Source organism: Myripristis murdjan, chromosome 10 (genome assembly GCF_902150065.1).
Source record: "Myripristis murdjan chromosome 10, fMyrMur1.1, whole genome shotgun sequence".
In the NCBI taxonomy this organism is placed as follows: domain Eukaryota; kingdom Metazoa; phylum Chordata; class Actinopteri; order Holocentriformes; family Holocentridae; genus Myripristis; species Myripristis murdjan.
In genome coordinates, this window is record NC_043989.1 from 33,074,051 (window position 1) to 33,087,116 (window position 13,066).

Genomic DNA, 13,066 nt, shown 5'->3' on the forward strand with positions numbered 1-13,066 from the left:
GTTACTACCTTACAAATTTTGCATGCCCAATAAAATTAAAGAAATACACTTTAAAATCTTACACAAAATCTACCCTTGTAATGCATTTTTGTCTAAGTTTATGAATGTAAATAGTAATTGTGTTTTCTGTGACTCTGAGGAATCCATTGTTCATGTGTTTTATGAATGTAGTGTTGTACATGATTTTTGGACTGACCTGAGAAATTACTTTTCTGGATTTCTTGGTCTGTCATACTTGTTCACCAAAAAAGATATATTTTGCTATTTTACACATAACAACAAATCTATTGAATTCATAACCAATTACTTCATACTTTGTTGTAAGTTCTTTATACACAAACATAGATTTCTCAAAACCAATCCACTTTTTAAAGTCTTTTTGCTTGAATTCAACTTTAATCTAAAGTCTCTAAGAATTATAAACGATAAAAAAATGAACTATTCTTACAATATTACGACAGCCTGGACTTTTGTTACAATCAATGAATGTAATCTTGTTCTTTGCGTGACCAATGTATGTACTCTTTTCCTTCCCTCTTTACTTAATTTTACGTCCTTTTAATTTATTTACTTATTTATTTACTACCATCATTTTATTGTAATTGCATGACACTGAGTATTACTCTATATTTTTGTCTGTTTGTTTTTGTTGTTGTTGTTGTTGTTGTTGTTGTTGTTTTTGTTTCTATCCAAACGTGTTTGTATTAATCTGAATTGTCAATAAAGATTTGGAAAAAAAACAAAAAAAAAAAAACAAATTGAGCTCACAGGTGAAGCCTCATGTCTCTGAGTTGAAAACTGTCTGTTCTGGAGCAAAAAAATGATTTTAGAGAAAGTAAAAAAAGTAAGAAAGTAAAAATTTTCATTGCAAATATTTTTTGCATAGTGCCCATTGTGTTGTAGATACAATTGTTTCACTTACATAAGCTCAAGTGGTAGTTTCTCTAGTTTAATTTGATGTGTTGCATTCGTGCTAGCTTTGAAGCTAAATGCTAAAAACGGTTAGCCTTTTAATGGCTGCCTGGCATGGGGAGGGTTGTAACAGTTCTTCCCCTATCTAATTAAACATACGTATTATGCCTTAGGCAGTTTGCCTAGTTAGTAGTTACTTACTAAGTACTTCTGCACCTTAAAAACACAGTTCAAAAGTGTTTTGTTTATTGTTTAATAGACAGTTCACCTGTTCAAATGCGTTATAGTACTTACTAAGTACTTAGTGCAGCTTTGCACCACACTGTTCAAAAGTGGTTTGTTGACTGTTCCACAGATCTCCAAGTGTTCAAATGCTTTTTCACATTAACCTGTTTCAGGCTACAAAACACACACACAACACACACCAGTTTATTTTTTATTAGTCTTTATTTTATTTATTTTATATTATGTATTTATTTATTTTATTGTATTTATTTTTATTGTATTTAACTTAGACTTTTTATTTATTTTATTATTATTATTTTTGTAGTCTTACAAATTTATGGTTGTTTGTTGTTACATCCATCCCCAAGTAGTGTTACAACTCACCCCGTTACTGGGGTAGGTTGTAACAACATACCTCTTTGTATTTGACATTAATTTACATAATCTGTGATGGTGTAGTAGAAGTCCAAGTGTATGTCATTTATAGCAGACATATATGGGTACTACATGTCAAAATTTGAGATCTCTAGCACAAAGAACCACTGAGTTACACTTGCTCAAACAAAAAGTGTTACTGTCATCCCCGGTCTCCCCTGCTCAATTTGGCTTTTGAGGAAGTTTATACAAATCTTGATTAAGAGTGTTGTGCTCTCAAGTTGCAATTTGGATGGACAAATCAGGACACCAGAGAGAAGATGGCGGGTGGGTCTTAGATCTATACCATTTTCCACAATAATCGGGGACCTAATTCTGGGCTTTCTGCTCTGTTTATAGGAGAAAGCTTGGGAAAATGGGTTGTTACAGACTGGTTGCACAGTTGCTGATGTTACATAATTTGCTGCTTGAAAGGACAAAGTTTTTTTTTGGACACAGATATGTCCCCCTCCACATCCAAATGAAACCACTTGAAGTTTGTGGTTGTATTTCAGGACCTGCTGGCCTACCAAGAACCACTTGATTGTCTCACTTTCAGTGGAAAGTTTTATTGTCCCATTACGGTCTGAATGTTGTCACAGAGGTTAATGCCACTGTATCACCCTGCATGTTGAATATGGGACCGGAGTACCACTGTGTGATGACTTAGTAGCAGTGCTGCAGCTGAAAATAGTTTTGAAAGCCAAAGGCCACAAACAGCACCTGTCGTTATCAGGCTGGTGCCGCAGCCGGCCCGCCTGATGCCGACCAGTGCCGCGGCTGGCTCGCCTGATGGTGGCCAGTGGCTTTTTTAGGCCAGACAGAAAAATACCTTGGGGTTAGGAGTAGTAACACGGAAAGGCGCAAGGCAGTAATTTCACCCAAGGCGGCAACATGGGCAGAACCGCCACTGCTCACAAGTAGGCGTGGACTGTAGCTTATTTACCTTGACGGTAAATGACAGCATGGTTTCTATACAATATAGCAGTTTTCTTCACGCTGAGCATAGAGCTGAATTCAACAGTGACTTGCAAGAATGATGTTAAGTGCACTGGCCATGTGGTGCTATCCACATTACTGAAAGTAGCTGGGGGATTTAATTCTGGCATGTTAAATTAACATGTAACCTTCTGTTTTGTTGTATATGATCACACGAGGACAGGACAAGGCATAAACTTCATATCACACTGTTAGAGTAAAAATATTGTGATGAATTAATTTTTTTGAACAGATTAATATATTCCTGCAGCGGTCAAGTTCAAGTTTCATAATTGTTTTTGTTCAAACACTATCTAAAAAACTTTTGTTTTGAATCATGAAGGACCCTTCACACATCCTACATTCCAAATATGAATTATTATCTTTAGGTAGATGCTGCAGAGCCAGCAAATGTATAAACAACCTCTATAACACTACTGAATAAATAACCAGCTCAACTCTTATGTAGTGTCTCATAAGTTAGCATTGACTTTTATGCATTCTGAATTCTGTTTTTTATGACTTTTAATATTTATACTTCTACATTTTTATCTTGCAGAATGCATGTGCAATATTTTCATATATTTTTGTTTTTTTGTATGTAATTTATTACTGGTTCTTTAGTGTACTATTTTGTTGGCTATGTTTTGTATTCAAGTTGTGTGTAGCACTATCCCATCAGGGACAGTACCCTACATCTTATTTTAAATCAAGGACAGCCGCTATTTGCCTCTTTTGCACATGAAAAGCCCTGCAAATCCTTGATCAATCACCCCGTCAGTGTAGCTCTCCAACTTATATTGGTCTAATCACAGTATCAGTGGAAGTCTCACACATTTAAGGATCTAAAATGGCATAATTGTAATAAAGTTATCCCTTCAGTAGTATATGTCTCTCTCAAGGGGGTTTCGCCTGTTTTAATTGCCACTAAAGAGAGCTTGGGAACAACTGGGGTGAATGGATACTCCAGCTGTCCAGTGAACCATCCAGAGGCAGACATGCTGAAAATTACAATGTCAAAAGTGAAAGAGAATCGAGAGGGAGAGGGAAAAGAATAGAGAGAAGAGGAAAACATGCTGCGATGATACATGGATGGTGTGATAGCCATCTAAAATCGTGTATCTCTTGTGTTGTGACATTGACTAGTGAAGGGCTATTATAGCCACCAGTGACTCCTAAATCCTGAAACTAAATTTAGCTGCAGGACAATATCAGGTTATTGGCAGGAGTTGTACTTCTTGCCTGATAGCTTAATGGACATTTGATTAAAAAGTATTGGCTCCTGTTAGGTACACAGTCATTCAGTAGTACAACTTGTTCTACACACATGAGATCCAGTGATGATACAGCATTATTACACTGAGTGTGCCTCAGAAAGGAGTAGTTTTTGTTATGGGTGCTCCAGGCTAATACTTTAACATACACTGTGTTCAGTGTCTATAGGCTACTAGCAATTCCTAGCCTCTATCATTGATTGATATATAAAAGAATGATGATTTATATTGTAGCCAGCACAGGAAGTGATGCATTATGTTTCTGCTTTGCTGTGAAGAAACAGAATAGGTACTGTGTAGTTAGTATGAGATGTGATAGCCACCATGGCAGACATTTTGGGCCCTATCTTGCGCCAGACTCCCTAAACCCGCTATTTGCGGATTTAGAATTTAGGAAGAGGCGTTCCCCCGTAAAAGTTGCTATCTTGTGCACCTCCCGCTATCCGCAAAACACCTGCGCTACCCGCTATATTATGCATAGGCGTGTTTTGAGCGTTACGCCAGTTAAACCAATCAGTGTGCCAGGTGCCATTGCCTTTAAGGGCAGGATGCGCTATCCTAAATCCTAAATCCTAAACCCGCGATGGAGAGAGGGAGGTAGATTTTCTCAGGGCTTCTACTGAGGCTAAAGCAAGGTGGCTTTATATACATATTATATATTATATTATAGGCGAGTTAATTCGGGAGGTGGAGCCACATGTGTCCAAGTGGACGTGTCACAAGGTTGTACTGATTGAGTAAAATCCCCGGGCCACACCACACACACACAAGAGGCAGAGGTGGAACTATGTGTAAACTAATTTATTGACAAGGTAGATTGGGCAAATAAAATATTTAAAAAATATATATAGCACAGCTGCTGGCCTATGATAAAACAATAAAACGTGCTGGCGTAAGTGTCCAATTAAAACAGTCTTTCCTCTAAACAGTCTCAACAGTATATGAGTAATATACTCAGTCCATTCCGGCGGCGTCCCGGTATCAGTACGACCGTGTGCGTGGTGAGGCTCCGTCGGGGCGCGCATTGAAGCCGCCTGGACGCGCTCTCCTAACAGCCCAAACTTTAGGGATAGCGGACCCCGCTATCCCTAAAGTGTGTGGGCAAGATAGCAACTTTAGGGATAGCGCATGAAACACACCCACGGACACACCTCCAGGCGCAAATGATGCAGTCGGCATAACGGATAGCGGGTAGCGGGTGGCGCAAGATACCGTTTAGGGATAGCGGAAGTTCCTAAATCCGCAATTTGCGGGTAGCGGGTAGTGGCAGCAGATAGCGGGTGGCACAAGATAGGGCCCTTTGTGTGTTTTATGTTCCTTCCTGTTGACTGCTAGATGTTCCCAGTTGGAACTTCTCACTTCCATGCTCAATGTGTTCCACTGCACCTGACATGGACACCTGCAAAAAGATGGAAAAACCCTGTTCACTGACGTGTAGTGACTCACTCACTGTTACACACTAACTGTGTCCAGACCAAACACAAAGCAAGTTTTTTGTGTGGTGCAGTTACATAGAAAGTCAGTGTACAGATGCAAATAGGCACAAATTTGTGCGGGGCAACTTGAATTTCCACCTTCCAAATGATGTATTCACATGTTTTGATTTCAACCTGAGCAAAAAATTTGCAGCCATATTTGCTTGAGTCCACGACGTAAAGCGTCACTTCGCCTTTGGTGTTAGCTAACGTTAGCCAGCTAGCAGCTAATGTTTGACTATAGAGGATCTTAGGTTGACACTGAGCATATTTCCAAGTAAAAATACAGTCAGAGGAAAAAGTTTGTTTATTGTTGACAGCGTTGTTCCTCATTTTCTCCGAGGTTATTTATGGGCATTTTTGACAAAGTCAGAGCTTTCAGATGTTCTCCGATTTCAACTTGGAGTTCCAGCTTCACTGGTGTTCCTTTGCATTTTTACGTGTAGGAAATCATTTTTTTCCTGGCTCTGAGTTCAGTGGAAAGCTCCATTTGATACTGACATTGCATTACTTGTATCTTTTACTTATGAGACTAAGTGTAAGGTCATGAAACATTTTCCATATTTGGAAGGAGAGATGTGCTGTCAGTTGCAGTGACTTAAAAAATGGTTTGGTAATGTGGTGGTATTTGTTCATGTGGTAATATGAGATGTTTTCTCCAGACTAGAGAAATAACTTTGTGTGCAGCCTGCATGGTATGACATCTGACTCACTAGTGTAAATCAATGAATTCTACTGTAGAACTGGATGACCTTACTATTAATAGACGCAGTGAAAGGGACTGCACCCATGCAGAGTATCTCTAGCTCTCTGTGTCTTTTATGTCTCCCCTGTCTATTTAAATGTGGTTCAATCCAGTGTTATTGGCATGGTAAGATTTTCACCACAGTTAGATATAACTTGTCATTTGCACTCATACCATGTCTGACAGAGTTTCTCACTTTGATTATTCAAACTACATACGTTTGAAACGCTAGACCCAATAATTTTCAACTTCCCTATCTCCCCGCTTCTTACTCTTAGTGTCATGACTACACACAGACTATTGTAGATCACATGCAGACTATTACACATCTCTCCATTAGGGCTGCACAATATAGCATTCAGAATCAACACTGTGATGTTTGCATGTACAATAGCCACATTGCAGGATGCACAATGTCATGTAAGACAAATCAACTCAAACACGCATTGCTACATTTTTTTTTTGCTGCTTTATTTAAAAAAACTTGCAAGGTTCTTATTTTCTATGACGTATCTACAAGAAAAGTCTGCCTGATATAACATGATGAAATCTGATGTAAGGGTTCTTGGATGCACGGAGTTTATTGCTAGTGACATGCAGGCTCTGCATGTACAGCAGTCAGTTCACTATTTGCTCTAGTGGAAGGGTGCACTTGATAATTTTATAAAACAACCAAAGCAGGCCGCACTAGTCACTAAACTAGTTCCCATGTCCTTCCTTTGTCCTCTGCATGCCTTTCTTTATTAACCAAGGCAGTTTATGCTGAGAAGAACGCCTAAATCACAAACCACAAAACAGGCAGACACGCACGTCACAGGGAGGCGTTGCTGTCGAGGACATGATAATGCTGAGTCACTTCTCTGCTTTTCTCTGCTGGACTACTCTGCAGCCCGACAGCCTGTGTGTGTGTGTGTGTGTGTGTGCAAGTGTGTGTGAGAGAAAGAGAGAGATAGAAAGAGACTTTGTGCATGTGCCTTCATCATCTCTCTGTCTTTTTCTCACATTCAGACCAACCAGTGATGCATTCATCTCTCAAATTTCCACTGCATCTAATTATTTGCTCTTCACATCTACTGGCATCGATTATGTATGGCAGCATGTGACATTTTAGTTTGTGTTAGATTGGCTGGCACAAGAACCTGGAAAATCACTTGTAGGCTAGGGAGACAATTTGTTTTGAAGGAGAAATCCCTTGCAGAAAGCCCTGCCCTCTTTAATTAGTATTCAACAGAAATCCTAGGAAACCAACCATAAAAGCAATCTATGCATTTATAGTTCGTATAAAATATCTTCTTCTCTTATTGCTTTTGGCCAAAGATGTACTTTTGTTAAACATTTCTTTTTGTAAGATTTTAAAAATTGTTACCAAGGGCACTGCTTTATGATGTGCTTATCCTGTAATTGGAGTCAAAATGTACCCAGTGCTTGCTACTGGTTAATTAATGCACATATTTTATTTACTCATTCTCCCCCTTTTTTTCTTCCAAGTACTTCCCAAGTACTACTATGTAGGTAAAACTGAACAGAAATGCATCTACTAAAACACTATTTCACTACTTGTATGATATTACTATAAATATATTGCAGTGACAGTAACAGGGGAAGTAAGTAACATTAAAAATGACTTACAATCCATAAGAGTTAAATAGATGGTGTGTGTGTGTGTGTGTGTGTGTGTGTGTGTGTGTGTCAATGTGATAAGTGACCTCTTAATCCCTTTAACAAAACAGGAAATGGTTTTTACTGTTGTTGAGATGGGAAGCATGGTTACAAGAATGTACAGTATATTGCAACCCTACTGAATGTTTTCACACAGTTTTTTTTTTAAAGGAGCACAAACTCTGAAATACAGATTATGTGTTCTGGGCATGAACACTGTGAAGATCATGTTCCATCACTAAGGGATTTTGCATAATACCATTTGGATGTGACATTGTCACATGTGAAAAGGTTAGCTGACAATCAAGTTTAAACCAGTAAAACAATGTTTCCTGTTAAAACCAAAGTGAAGTGTGGAGTGTGAGGAGGTGTACTCACCTGGGTGTGATGTGAGTCCACATGGTGGTGACTATCCTGATGAGCTGCTCTGTGTTCCCTGGGCTTGAACTCTACAATACTGCACAGATTTTGCCAGTATTTAAAATAAACAAGTAGTTTTTAAGCTTTTGTTTGAGGTTCTGCTCTGTTTACAGCTCAGTGTCATTCTGCAGCTTTTGCACACACTTATTGTATGTGTTTAAACTGTCACCGTTACCTCAATTTTCATACATAAACATAAAAATATATAAATGTTCACCTATGTCTCCTCTAATCACTGATGGTATTACCTCTGATACTGTGTGCAGTTGTTGTATTCTTCCAACTGATGCAGCAGTCACGTTCTTTTCAAAGTAAAAGTACCTGATCTGTCACTCTCCTCTTCTTTCCCTCTCTCTCTGCAAGTCATCCTTTTGCAAACACCATTACCTTTACTACCATACTACTACTACTATGTTTATATCAGTATAACATTCTTAGTTTTTTTTTTTTTTTTTTAAAACATGCTGAGTGTTATGAGACATTAAATATTTAAAGCTTCAAATATTCAAACTTCATGGCTACAACTACTGTTTCATTTTACCTACCGCTTGAAATACTTCAGTTACTAATTCAGCTTCTACAAATACTGCTTTATCTTTATCCAGCTTCAAGTACTGCTTCAAGTACTTAGGATAAAATCAAAGTTCACATACCCTACGCACCGATTCAACTATTTTGATTACTGCTCCAACTAGCTTACAGTATGTACTGCTTTAACTACTGCTCCTGCTATGTTAAATACTTCTTAAAATACGTAAAATACTTTTTTCAGAAATTTTCAGCATTGCTTCAGCAATTTCCCTCCACTCTTACTTTTGTATTTACTTCAGCTTTGGTGTTATAAATGTTGCTTTTACACTTCAGCTGTTTTTAAGCCTTAAGTTTTAAGCCTTAAGTTTTAAGCATTATTTCAGCTGTTTCTGTCAGCATTCACATGCATTTCCTCAGGCAATGATTTGAAACACTTTTCTTCAGCTACTTCAAATTTTTAAATCACACTTTAAACTTTTCAAGATGAAACAAGAACAGTCGAATTGTCCTAAAAAAAAATGTAGTGTTTTCTAGTTCTGCTTTTCCACCACTACATGGTGTTCTATTGTTTTTGCTTTTTATGTTTTAGTTTCTTCTTCGTTCTGTTTTTTTTTTTTCTGTTTTATTGTTTTATTTATTTGTACATCACTATGCAATGACGCTTTGCAATGTGCTTAATAAATAAAGTTTTAATTACTATCTAATGAAGGGCCAATATCTAACACTAGTTTCAGCCAAGATCAAGTTGATTTACATCCCAGAGTTTTTCTTGGCAGTCAGGCTGAATGGTGTAGAACTGAAAAATGTGCACATTGTTGAATGCATAAAAGCTTTCAGTGGATTTATAGCTGTGTAAGTGTGGGTGACAGTATAGTGTACAGGCTTAGGGCGTGTGCCAGTACCACCATCTGGGAACACCTGATAGTGTTAGATAGCTAGCTTTTGCTCAGCAGACATGTTGATTGCACTAGAGCTGGACATGTGTCATAATTTTTGTCCTCTAAAAGGTCAAATCTTCATATTCAATTTGATTCAGTTCAATTCAGTTTTATTTGTATAGGGTCAAATCATAACTAAAGTTATCTCAAGGTGCTTCAAAAAACCCAACAGATATTGACCAAATCCAGGGACCAAAATCAAATGGCCTATGTGGTTGTATGGCTGCATAAAAATGATTGCAACCCAAAAAGGAAAATGTCTGAACATGTAGCATAACAACTGGTACAGGTGCTTGTGATTTCATACTTCGACCACTGCAGCTGCTTACTGGCAGGGCTCCCTGCAGGCACGCTCATGCCTCTGCAGATGATCCAGAATGCGTAGGTGTGTCTGGTCTTCAACCAGCCCAAAACAGCAAACGTCACTCCGCTGTTCATATCCTTCCACAGGCTCCCAGGTGCTGCTCGCATCAAAGTCAAGTCCTTGACACTTGCCTACAAAGCAGCAACCAAAAGTTCTCCTACCTTCCTGGACTCCCTCTTCCAGGTTTAGACTCCCTCCTGCCCTCTTTGCTCCACCATGGAGCGGTGCCTGGTGCCTCCAGCACATCAAGGCCCTAAATCAGCAGCTACACTCTTCTCCTCTGTGGTTCCTTGGTGGTGGAACAAGCTACTAAACTTCATTCGATTCACACAGTCCCTCTCAGTCTTTAAGAGAAAGCTAAAAACCCAGCTCTTCAGGGTACATCTCACCTAATGGACTGTGTAATCCATCAATCAATCAATCAATCAATCAATCAATCAATCAATCAATCAATCAATAAATCTTGTTTTTATGCATTCTCCCTTCCTCTATGTACTTTATGCACTCTATATATTCTCTCCTTGTAGCTCCTCTGTCCTCAGGACCAGAAGCACAGCTTTATGGCACTTGATGTCGATGTTCTCTCCTGAATAGCTCTTTCTTTGTGCAGTATGAAAAAAGGCCTTATGTACATGGCTTTAGATAAGAGTCTGCCAAATGTCAGTTGTAATTGTACTTGTAAATGTCATCTCACATTTAAAGAAGTGGCTTTACAGAGTTTAGGTGGGTTTAGAGTTTAGGTTTAGTAAAGATGAATTTTAATTGTTTTGAGTCCACATTCATGAATTTGAATATGAAATGTATGTCTACATGTTTGGATGTGTCTCATACTTATGGCTTATTTTTATGTTGCATGGTCTCAACATAATTTTTCTACTATTTTTACTACTATTGATTTTAAAGGTTGTTGTAGCGCAGCATGGTCTAAATGAGAATTCTACCAGAATCAGTTTCATAATTTTATTTTAACGTGGTCTACTGTTTTCAGTGGACAGGTGTAAGTGGTCAAAATGCAGCTTCATAAAATGATGATTGTTGATTTCAGTGGACAATTTAAGTGCAGCATGGCATTAATGTGGCTTCAGAGACCTTTCATCCACTCCAAGAAATATTTACGGTGGGAAAATTGTGTGTATGTGTGTGTGTGTATGTGTGTGTGTGTGTGTGTGTGTGTGTGTGCAAGAGAGATAGTGTGTAAGAAATGTGAGCAGTTTTTGTCATGTTTTGCTCAGTTTAAAGCAGTATTAAGTCTCATACTGGGTACTCTAGGTCCCCAAACAGGGTAGCGGGACTGGTGCTGATAAGCAGGTTTGTGTGTGTGTGTGTGTGTGTGTGTGTGTGTGTGTGTTTGACAGACGTTAATGGGTGCTGATAAGACCGAGGGAGGGAAACACTGATAAACTGTGTATGTGTATGTAGTGTATAGGCAAATGCGAAAGACATGTAACAGGTATGTATGTATCTGTATGTGTACATGGAGGCATGCTTACTTTAGTTTGTTAAGAAGCACGTACAACTTTAAATGTGTTGCATGTGTGTTCCCTCATCATTTAGCAGGAGATTCCCATGTCTTATTTTTTGCTTTTCTCTTGTGTCTCTTCCTCTGCCCCTCTTTCCCCCCATCATTTCTCTATAGATATACACAGAAAAGGCGGGGCTAAGGAGAAAAGCGCACAGGAGTGATAGTGCACTCAATCCCGCCCGAAGGTTTCCCTCCAAACCAGGCGTTTTTTGCATTGTTTTCACTCTGAACCAAACTTGAACATTTTTTTCTGCTTGCCATCATGTTGATCATGCCAGCTTTCACACACTTGGATGCCCCTGCTGTCGACAGAAAATGGTAAGAATTGATAACTCTCTACTGCTAGCATGGATAAAAAAAAAAAAGACTGACAACAGGACAGCAGAGTTTTATGTATGTTGCCAGAGCACAGGAGGCCCATGTGTTTCTGCTGGAGAATTTATGCATCTACAGGACAAAGGGCAAAATAATGATACAATGTGAAAGGACTGTTTTGAAATATATACATCACGGTTAGTAAGGCAGCAACAAATCATATTAAGTTGAATGCATTTATCAGTATGTGTCAACTTTAGAGGAATTTCACACACACACACACACACATGTTGGTTTCCATCACTTCTGGGGACATTACATTGACTTACATTCATTTCCTGGAGACTTATCCTAACCTTAACCCTAACCACTACCTGCCTAACCCTAACCCTAACCCTAACCTTAACCTAACCACTACCTGCCTAACCCTAACCCTAACCCTAACCCTAACCTTAACCTAACTCTAAAGTTATCTTAGCTTTAAATCAAGTCTTCACCCTAAAATTAATGATTTTCACTTATGGGGACTTGCTTTTTGTCCCCATAAGGGAGGCGAGTCCCCACAACGTGACTGTGTAAACAGATTTATGTCCCCACAACATTAGCAATACCAGGTACACACACGCACACACACACACACACACACACACACACACACAAATCTAAAAACAAAAACGGAAATGAATAAAAATAAATCAAGAAAAAATACAAATATATATACACACACAGGCATATACGCATATACAGTACACACATTTCTTCAAATTCTGATGTGAAAATTTAAGGAGGGGTTTCTCAACCAATCAGCTACAGCCCTTTTAGTGTGAAATTCCATTGATAGAATCCTGTGCGGGTCCACTTTTCCAAACCCATGTCCGACCTGAATCTGCAATGCTCAATGCCGCACCCAAACTATTACTCGCAATTTTCTCTAAATGAACTCTGGACCTGACCCAACTCGACCCAGTAATGCCACACACTGAACCTAACCCCACATTCTGTCATCTCACTGAATTTCTCCTGTACTTCTGACTTGTTTCCAACAGCCAGCCGGTCACCACTTCACATACACTGATGATGTGTGATTTTGCTTTTAGTCCATGCCAGTCAGGGCCGTGACTTCACCTCATTTTCCCCTCTGCCAGTTGCTGTTCAAAGTAACACATTCTCTTTCCCTGGCCATCATCAAGCTTTCTTTGATTTATTACATTGTAGTGTCACATGGGCGACAAAACCACTTGGTTAAGGTTAGGGAAAGGTTAGGTTTAGGCAATAAAATGGGAGCTGGACATGG

At 38.9% G+C, this 13,066-nt stretch overlaps 1 protein-coding gene across 1 annotated transcript in view; it reads left to right on the forward strand.

Annotated features, from left to right (window-relative positions):
- The window catches only part of rell2 (RELT like 2), a 40,253-nt gene that overhangs the window by 11,871 nt on the left and 15,316 nt on the right, over positions 1-13,066 (forward strand). Inside the window, exon 2 of the mRNA XM_030062752.1 lies at positions 11,572-11,775. The gene's annotated coding sequence lies outside the window, so the exon portion shown is untranslated. The remainder of the gene's footprint in view (positions 1-11,571; positions 11,776-13,066) is intronic.